Here is a 10281-nt window from a genome sequence, read left to right as displayed (position 1 = left end):
ACCCACCTATGTTCTAAGCTATGAGCCCAAGCAGTTTGTTTATTACTTAACCAATGAAATCAACAGATTGATATATGACACTCCCACATCACTTGGTGACTGGGTTTTCATCCATGGTAACAAAAGGTTGTAGCATGGCTTGTTCACATCTCAGTGGGTGAAAAAGAATGGTCAGACTGGAAGCTGGCCAGTATACCTCAAGGCACATCCTGCGTAGCGATCTGCTTCCTGTTTCTAATCCTCATTGCCATGGGCCATAGCGGTTCCATGAATAACACCACTAGCTGGATACCCAGAGATCAAACACTTGAACTTCTAAGGGATGTTTCATATTCAAACCATAGCATCACCTGTCTCTTCATCTGCTTCTCTTCTTGAGAGGGACATGGCATTGAAGGACCCATGCTGACCACTATGAATACTTTTTGTCATTGAATTTGGTTGGTGCGTGAAGCCTAGGGAATCTTTCATGGGAGGACATTGAGAGAGACAGCCCACTAGGAATTCATAGAAATTGTGAAAACAGTACTAGCTAGCATGTAAGAAGTATTATCTGTAATAACTGTTATTAATTGTTTAATGTTTCCAGAACACTACTGATCATTATTTCGTCTACTCTGAAGATGTGAATCCTGAGTACAAGTTTAGAAACGCTACCCCGGGACACACAGTGGAGGCCTCATTTTTGTGGTGACCGTCTCAAACATCTGGTCTGTGTTACAGGGTTTAGAGTGGGAAGGCTCAGGGATTATCTGCAGTCGGCAGACCCTTGCTGCATTCTTCCCTGTCTCTCTGTTTTCTGAGATACGGTTTCTCTGTCTATCGCTGGCTGTCCTGGAACTTGATTTGTATATCTGTTTGAGTTGCACTCTGTCTGCCTCTGCTTCCCAAGTGCTGGGGTTCCAGGCGTGTGCTATCACTGCCTGTAGCATTCTTAGGATTAATTTTGCTGCAGCTCCACCTTCTGGGTACCTGTCACACAAAACAGGGCCTCATGGTTCATAGCCCTGTCTGTTTGGGACCATAAAATAAACTTTTTAAAAGAAATGACTTTTTTGATTGTTGTCCATCTCGAGATCTGTGCCTGACACATAATGGGTACTCAGAATGTCTTTGTAGAATTAGTGAACATACTCTGAGTCCCCAAATTTAGGCACCAGTAGGATGTGTACAGGTGCTGTTGTACCAGTGGATGGAAGCCTTATGGATATAACTTTGGGTAAACAAGAATAATACTGGGCATGTTCATATCTACAGTGGTTTTTTGTTTTGATTGCTCAATTTTTTTTTTTTTTAGATTGGATTTCACTGTGTAGCTGAGGCTGACCTTGACTTCTGATCCTCTGCCTGTATTTCCTTTGTGCTGGGATTATGTATCACCTTCCCCAGTTTAAACTTAGAATTCTTCCTCCAAATTGTGAACTGTCACAAAAGCTGGTGCATGTGAGTATAATTTGAACTTTCTGTAGTGATGACAGGTACCTGAGAGAAACAGTTTAAAGTGGCAAGCATGTATTTTGAATCAGAGTTTCAGAGGTCTCAGTATACAGTGAGATGGCTCTATTGCTTTTAATTTGTGACAAGACACTGTGGAGGAAGAACATGCATGGTTCAGGGAAGCTAGGCACATTGCATGACAGCCAGGAAGCAGAAAAACGAGCAGAAAGAGATCAGGGCCAAGCTTACCCTTCAGAGGCACTCCACTCCACAGCAGTCCACTTCTTTCTGCCAGGTCCCACCACTGAGACTTCTACCACCTCCTGGCAGTCTAGGGGGAATTTGAGCCTGTCATTGACTGAATCAGAGCCCTTGTGATCTGTCTCGGGAAATTCCTCCACAAATGCATCCAGAGGTGTACTTCACTAATTTCTGAGGCACTTCTCAACCAATTGAGTTGATAATTAAGTTTATCAGCTGTGCAGCTTGGTGCACTTTCCCAAAAGCCGTGTTCCTGCGTGATCAACTCTGTGACCAAGAAACAAAACATTACCGAAACAGACAGCCCTGGCCTCCACCACTGCTCCACGTTCCTCCCAGGGGTGTGCATCTTGATTTTAGATTGACATTATTGTTGAATGATGTCTGGGAGAGACTGCTCTACATCTGTAAGGACCCAACCATTGCTTCTGCAACTCAGGGGCAGGCATGTTCCTGGTCCAGAACTGATGGCTACATTCCACCTGCCAGAGTTTCCTGTAGAGCCTGTCTTGGGTAGGGGCTACAGGAGGCTTCAGATCAGGAGGTAGGATGGTCCTTCATTGCAGGGATTTTCCTTCTAATTGCTGATGGCAAATGCTGTGAGGCACTGGCAAGGGATGTCTTCATTTTTTTTAATTTTAATTTTTATTCTTTATATTCATTACATCCCAGCCAGTTTTATCTTCTCTCCATTATTCCCAGTCCTCCTTCTCTTTTCCTCTCCACCCCCAGATCTACTAGTCCTCTGCTTCCCTTCAAAGAAAAAAAGAGCAGTCCTCCCAAAGATATCAACTTAACATGACATAACAAATTACAATAAAATGTCTTCAATTTGGCCAGCTCAACATCTCCCTCCCATCAAAGTGCTGTGTTCACCGTGCGAGCTTCAGTCCCTGGTCGCCTGCCTGCTGCAGGTCAGACTGAGACTGAGTCTGTTGCTGCAGCATTTGAGTTCAATTCTCAGGGGATGGATCAGGCATGGTCACTAAGGAGGCAGCCTCCCTCACCTCTGGAGTCCTCTTGGATGGTTGAGGTGACACGTATTCAGGCTGAGGAGCTTTGCTCTCTGTGATGTGGCTCTCTGCCCCATAGTTGCCCAGTCAAGGACAGGTGGCTGTCACTCAGCTTTGGCTACAGGCCACAGAGTGCTTTGCTAACAGTTTTGGGATGGAGATCTTCCTGGCCTCTTTGGCCCAGAGACTGCAGTTTGTCTCATAGAGCTTGGAGCAGCTCCCTCAGCCCTGCTCTTTCATCACAGTGGTGTTGGTGGGAAGTGGGCAGAAGCACAAGCATACAGAAGGCTCCACGTTCCTGGAGCTAGAATTTAACTACCCAAATGCCAAATAAGATCTCCTGTCTAAAGTCAGGGATTCTTAGCAATGAAGCCAGTGTAGTTTATAGCTATGATCCCAGTTACAGAATGAACAACTTATGCCTTGCTGTCCTCAGGGAACGGCATCATAGCGTTGTAGCAGAGACTGCTTGGCATCACTCTGGAACTGCAGGGGAAGAAAGTCCTGTATCCTCTACCTAGCTGTGTGAGTTTGGGTAAGTTTCTTGACTTCTCTGATCCTGAACAGAATGGGGATCACTGCAGTCTGAATCTGTTCAGGTTGTGCTCACTATTCAGAGTAAAGCACTTAGAATAGCCCATTAAAGGTTTGATGCACATTAAGCATTCCTAAAACTGAAACATAGCTGCCTGTAGATTCTGGATCATCCAGGTGCAGAAGGTAGTTTATTATTCATGGTTTTCAGACAGGGAAATTGAGGCACAGACTGGCCAAGTTCCTGCTCCAGACTTCACAGCTGAGGTAGGGTTTGAACCAGAGGTTTCCCATTTTCCTGTGAATAGTTCCAGAAACATTTGTGCTTTGCCCATTATTATCAACTGAAGAACATGTTTCTTTGAGGAAGACTCCACGTGGTAGTTAGTATTGATTGTCAGCTTGGTGGGATTTTGAATTACCCAGGAGACAAAACCCTGAGCATGCCTGTGAGGAGTTATCTTTGTTAGCTTCATTGCACTGGAAAGACCCACCTGAATGCAGGTAGCATCGCTCCATGAGTTGGCATACTAGACTGAAAGGTAGAATGTTTATCTCACTGTTCTTTCTGACTATATGTGGCATAGCCATCTCCACTTCATGTTCTTGCCACCACATCTTGTTTATCATGATGCATAATACCCTTCTACTCCAGAAGTGGCCACCACATTTTGTTTATCATGAGGCACAATACCCCTCTACTCCAGAAGTGGCTTTTGTCAGTTATTTTGTCAGAGCAATGAGAAGTGTAACTAACATACTCCCCTCACCCCTAAATAATTCTGGGGAAAACGGGGCCAATGCCGTTCACTTTATGGTCCACTCAAAATACTAAGCATAGCTAGAACATGAAGATTGGAAGTTTCTTTTGTCACATTTGCTTGACCTGTTTATTTGGATCAGACTCTATAGATATAGGTTTCTGTCCTGCCTGGTCCCACAACCTTTCAGTCCCAAAGAAATACCCAGAGGCACCAGTTGTAAACAGAGACTGCACTTTTGTTTCTCAGCCACCCAGACCTGAATAATTATACAGAAACTATAATAATTACAATACTGTTTGGCCAATGGCTCAGGCATATTTCTAGCTAGTTCTTACATCTTAAATTCACACATTTCAATTAATCTATGTATTGCCACAGGCTGTGGCTTACTGGCATCTCTTTCTTTCTGCAAATAACGTGGTGTCTCTTTGACTCTGCCTACTCTTTCTATATATCTTTGTTTGGATTTCCTACCTGGCTTTACTTTGCTAAGCAACTGGCCAAAACAACTTCATTCTTCAACCAATAAAAGCAGCATATTTACAGAAGGACATCCCACATCATCTCCTCTTTTCCTTCTAATTAAAAAGGAAGGTTTTAACTTTAACATAGGAAAATTACATATACAAAATAGTTATCAAACAAGAATTATAGTTCAATACTTTGTTTACATTTGTCAAATTAAGGAAAATATCATCTATCTTATTTTTGTGAGTCTAAAGTTTTATATCTAATTATCTTTTATCATAACTAAGAAAAACTATAATTGTAACCATCTAATCTTCAATCCATCAAAGACCCAGAATGCTATAATATTACTTAAGTAAACAGGAAATGCATTGTAAGCAACTTCCAAAATTCTAGAAATGACAGAGACATCTCACTGCTTGGAAAGTCACCCAAAGTTCTTTTGTAACATTGGAATATCCATCTTTATCTTACAGGCCTATAATACCTGGCAGACTTTTCAGTAACACAGGAAATTTGAAGATCTGTTCTGCCTTGTACTGGCAAAGTTTGTCAGTTGCTTTCTTCTGTTTTCTGCAGAATGTCTGGCTATTTCTTCTGTGAAGCAGGAACCCTGAAGGACCATCCTGACTTTTGGAAAGTTCAGCAGTCACTTTTCTGTGGGTCCTGCATGTCCAGTTCTTACAGCATACCATCAAGCAGTCCAGGCAAGAGCAATTTCTTACCCATATAACTAGCCTTGTCACATTGAAGGCAAATTCCATAATGAGTTTCTTTAATGCCCATCAACCTCTTTGAAGTCATTGGTACTGCCAGAAGCAGACATGTCTCACTGTTGAAAAAAGTCTTTAAGTTTTTAAAACATTTTAAATGCCATATTCTGTAGGTCTGTGGAAGGTTTGAAGAAGACCTATCCATCTTAAATCTCTCTATACATCTAGAAAAGCTAACTAACATGACTACAAGTTTGACTATTATAGATGACTGTCTATTAATCCATAATTTTTAATTATATATTCCATTTTTAAATGCTCTGTATAAACATTATACCTTAAGCAGGAGTAGAAATATAGATATAACAAAATTGACTAGAAATTTGTATTAGTAAACCAAAGTCCATACCAATGTAGTATTCATTTCTATGTCTCCTCTTTTTTTTCTTTAGAAATCCTTGACTATGACCGTTATCTATTAACCATTTATAATCAGCCCCTTTAAATGAAAACACATATTTATAAACATTATTTGAGGGAAAAGTTATGAGGTTGGGTCATCCTACGAAGCATCTTTCCTCACCACAGCTACCCTGAATAGGAGAGGATTAAAGAAAGGAAAACTGTCTCCCTAGTCTGTTCATACTAGGTCCTGGCTGACAGGCATGTCCTGATGAGTGCTATACTGTTTTATACTCCCTGGTGGCCCATACTCAGGCGTACAGGAGCTTAAGAATGCAACAGATCAGCCAAGAAAAACAATACCTGTGGGGAGCAAGGAAAACAGAGAACTAGAAGAGGGGTGGTGGAGGTGGGAAAGGAAGAGAAATGTCAGGGTCAGAGGTGAGATGGGAAAGGATGGATCCAGCCAGCAGAGGAGGAGAAACCAGTGATCTCGGGCCTGCTTGGGGAGTGTGATGGGAGGGCAGAGGGCAGTGTGCAGCGGGAGTGTAGAGGAGGACTATCAAAGCTAGTTTCAGTTTCAGTGCCACAGTTCTGTGGGGATTGGATCCTAGGAAGACAGAGAACTAACTCTGAGCCCAGCATTCTTGCTCTGTATTCCCTGGAAGACTGTGTGGGTCAGGACCCTTAGCTCAGATTTTACTACTATCTGCATTCCAACTTCCCAGAAAGGTCCCCATGAACGGATGTATCCGTGAGTTTGTTTCCAGCCCTGTGTTCCCTTTTACACTATTCAGAAAAGTTGACACAAATAAACTCTACCATGTGTCTCTCATCCAGGAAGAGTGCATGCTTGCTTTTCTAGGCGTGTTTCTATGGAGTGTTGGAGTCACTAAAAAAAGAAGTACTCAGGCTGATCCAAGGGCTTTTTGTGGACAGGGCAGAATAACACCAAACATGTAGTCAGGCCTGCAGGAGTGCTTCAATTGTGTGGATTCTCTCTGTTTAGGAGCTTGTCATCTTAGCTGAGAGAGGTGTCTAAGTCTCTGTCCTTAAGGACTGTCAGGGCTCTATGAGGAGCTGGGGCAGAGGTGAGTTGACCAGCTTTTGTGTGTGTGTGTGTGTGTGTGTGTGTGTGTGTGTGTGTGTGTGTGTATCTCATGATGGTCACACCAGCTCTCTGCATAGCTAATAATAATGGCTGTCTAATTTGATACTTTCTCTTCCAGATACTTCTAGATCTTCGCCACCTTTCCTTGTGCTATTTGCTTTCTATTGAAGAATTTAACTGCCACAGTACCATTGCTGGTGGGCTGTAAACTTACCTAGCTCTGCTCTTAAGTATTTTCTAAAGTTGATAAACTAAACTCTATGTCCTTCATTATATAGCAATAATCTCGAGTCTAATGTTGAGTTTCTTCACCTCTTCAGTGTGATTCGTTCAGTCAAAAAAAAAAGCTCATTGTTTTTGGAAAAAGTTTCAGAGAGGGCGGAAGAGGGGAGATGCATTCTGTATGGGAATACCTGCATCATGGCAGTCTTGGAAAATAAAGGTTGAGGTTTCCATGCCCTGCCCTGAAGCCCTTCCCTCTGTGCTGATCTCAGTTCAACCACACTGTGCTGCAACCGTACCTGGGTTCAAACTTCAATTCTGACTCTTAACCAAAATTTCTGGTGAGTGAGCAGGGGCTGTCACTTGTGTACTTTCCTGACACAGGGCTGGCGCATCACAGGTATACCTTAAATGTTAGTTGAATTTCAGATACAGAAAAAAAATTGTGAGAGGTGGGCTGTTTTCCTCTGCCTCCTTGGAGATGCTTAAGTTCTTTTCCTAATCCCTGTTGCCATATAGACTGGTGCTGAAATTATGAGATGTGTGGAAGCCACTGCAGTTTAATTCAGTTTGTGTGTGTGTGTGTGTGTGTGTATGTGTGTGTATGTGTGTGTGTATGTGTGTGTATATATGTGTGTGTGTATGTGTGTGTGTATGTATATGTGTGTGTATGTGTGTGTATATATGTGTATGTGTGTGTATATATATGTGTGTGTATGTGTGTGTGTGTATATATATGTGTATGTGTGTGTATGTGTGTGTGTATGTGTGCGTGTGTATGTGTATGTGTGTGGTTACTAGTGCAAAGCATTCTGTGCAGGCAGAATAAATACAAAATGGAAAGAGTCCGACTACCAGTGTAAGTCTCCATCAATCACTTGCTTCTTGACTTAGGCAGTTATGGCTGGGTAAGAACATCCTGGGTCTGGACTTTAATTCAGATTTCATCACATGCAACCTTGTGATACTGAGCAAGGTACTTACCTTCTCTGAATGAGTTCCCTCTTCTATAACATGCCCCAGACCCAGAAGGTTGTTGAGTATTAAATGAGTTACTATGTATAAAGCATTCAGGATCACTGCTGGTGTTATTTGTTGTTAAAGGAAGCTTTACTGTCCTCATGGAAAACCCAGCTGGTCAGAGCCTAGGTTACATGACATTGTAACAAGGACAGAGAGTCTCTTGGAATTGGACTTAATAAAGTACTTCAAAGTGGTGGCTCAGACTCATAGACATTTATTGTCTCACAAGCAAAGGGGCCAAAAGTCTTAAGTTCAGAGAATTGTCAGGACCACCTAAGTCCTGTGTCTTGCTAGCATCCTATGACTTACTGCTGTCTTTTGTGCTCCTTGACTGATGAAGGCATCAATGGCTTCACTAGGCCTTATCCCCATGTTTCCTTCTGTAACTGCTTATACCATCAGCCATGTGGTCTAAGGGTCTATCCTATCCCTGTATCCCTCACCTAAATTTTATTTACAGTAACCTTGTTCCCAAATAAGGTCACATTCTGAAGTGCTAATGGTTTGGCTCTAACATACCTACTTTGGGGATACACATCTATATCCCTAGCTTGGGTGCAGATAATATGTGCTGAAACTCTGAGCATAGAGCCTAGAAGGAAGGAGGTGATCAGTGCTAGGTAGGTCTAGTGTCACTTCATCTTCATCTTTGGCTGCACAGTCCTGGGATGTTTCTCTGAACAAGTTGAAGAGTTTCTTAACTCTTGACTTTGAGTGGTACAATGGCTTGCAGGGGAGTGGATTCTTCAGTCTTTGTTTTTCTGGAATGGGGTGGAAAGAAATTCCTTTCCTCTAGCATGAGGAAGGAAAACTTAGGTCCTGGTGGCACAGGTTAGCCCAGGAATGTTCCAAGTTGCTGTATTCCTCCTTGCCTTACCTATGTGATGTTTTGTGGACCAAGGGGTTTGGAATGCTCAGAAGTGCTGGCACACATACACTGGTTTGGGTTTGCCAGATCCCAGAGTTACTTTGCAGTCAGAATGGAAACCTGACTTTCATTCCACTTAAGAGCTAAATAGCTTTGCTCCACAGAAGTGTAGATATCTATGGAAACAGCCCTAATTTTAGTCCTGCCATACTTAATACCGACTTAGAGAGTGCTGTTTTGGGTCAGTGCCCAGGGAATTGGGAACATAAACAGGCTGAAGGGTCAGATCAAGCACAGAGCGGCCCAGGGACTGAGAAACTTGGGAGGGCACTGCAGGGATCTTTAGTGGATCTAAAAAAGGTCAGCCACAGCTGAGCATCATGCATGCCCAATCTCACAACTCAATAGGAAGATGCAGGGGGATTGCTGTGGCTGAGTTCTAGTTCACAGTGAGTTCCAGACCAGTCTGAACTACAAAGGAAGATATCTGAATAGATGGGCTGGACAGAGAAGCCCTGATCAGAAATATGGGATTCTAAATGCAGGTGTCTCTCTTTCTTCCCTATTTTATATGTCTTGTTAAAATTCTTCTTCTTCATAAGCCAGTTCTTGACCCTGTTTCTCTTGTCTCTATCTCCATAATTCTACTCCTGTCCTGAATTACTGGTATTTTTGATAATCATGTTCATGTCCCATGGCAGCATTTTTAATTCTGAGATTCATTCACATGCCTTGAAGACCCAGAAATCATTTTTATACCTTGAAGAGTCAGCCAGGGTTATTATTGTCATGTCTGTATACTGAGCTGGCTATCTAGTAGACATGCAGAAAATACACAGTCCAAGGGATTTGAAAAGATTGTTGATTTCTGCTTTACCCAACCAAGGGCTTGGGGCAGCCAGAATATAATAAAATATATATTGTTTATTAAACGGAAAGACTTGGTTTCTATGAGAGACAGAAATGACCTGTGGCTCTAGTAAGGACGATCTATGAAGGGTTACTATGAGTGGAGACCATAGCATGGATGATGTTGGGTGTAAGATAAGATCTGTGAGGAGATGATTTCAGGACACTTGGGAAATAACCCTGTCCTTCTAGCTTAGCAAGAACCTCTGTAGACTATCAGGCAGAGAAAGAACTTTAAACATCATCTAATTTTGGTCTTTGAAGCATATTTAGCACTAATATTTTTTACCTTAATCTATGGTTATTTATTTTGGTAAGATGGGTTCCCTGCTCAGTTTCCAAGACTACATGGTAATGTTCCCACCTGCTGTAAACACTTTAAATCTCTGAATGACTGTCCTATGTAACTGTTTGGAATTTAGATTTTGGGCATTAAAGATGTGACTGATTGCTGTAATAGGAGCGGCGGGGCTGTGTCCCCAGCACCCCGGGCCGCCTGGCTAGCTTATGCCCCAAAATAACAACACACAAAATGTATTCATTTAAACACTGCTTG

General features: G+C 42.4%; 1 protein-coding gene across 5 annotated transcripts in view; it reads left to right on the top strand.

Annotated features, from left to right (window-relative positions):
• Positions 1-10281, top strand: part of Large1 (LARGE xylosyl- and glucuronyltransferase 1) — a 573700-nt gene that overhangs the window by 43414 nt on the left and 520005 nt on the right. The window contains exon 2 of one of the 5 annotated variants that reach the window (XM_026777406.1): positions 3148-3246. The exons of the other annotated variants lie outside the window; for them this stretch is intronic. The gene's annotated coding sequence lies outside the window, so the exon portion shown is untranslated. The remainder of the gene's footprint in view (positions 1-3147; positions 3247-10281) is intronic. 5 annotated transcript variants of the gene reach the window in all.

Source organism: Microtus ochrogaster, unplaced genomic scaffold, assembly GCF_000317375.1.
Source record: "Microtus ochrogaster isolate Prairie Vole_2 unplaced genomic scaffold, MicOch1.0 UNK63, whole genome shotgun sequence".
Taxonomy (NCBI): Eukaryota; Metazoa; Chordata; class Mammalia; order Rodentia; family Cricetidae; genus Microtus; species Microtus ochrogaster.
The sequence above is the reverse complement of the archived record's forward strand: the minus strand, read 5'-3'. Positions and strand labels throughout refer to the sequence as shown.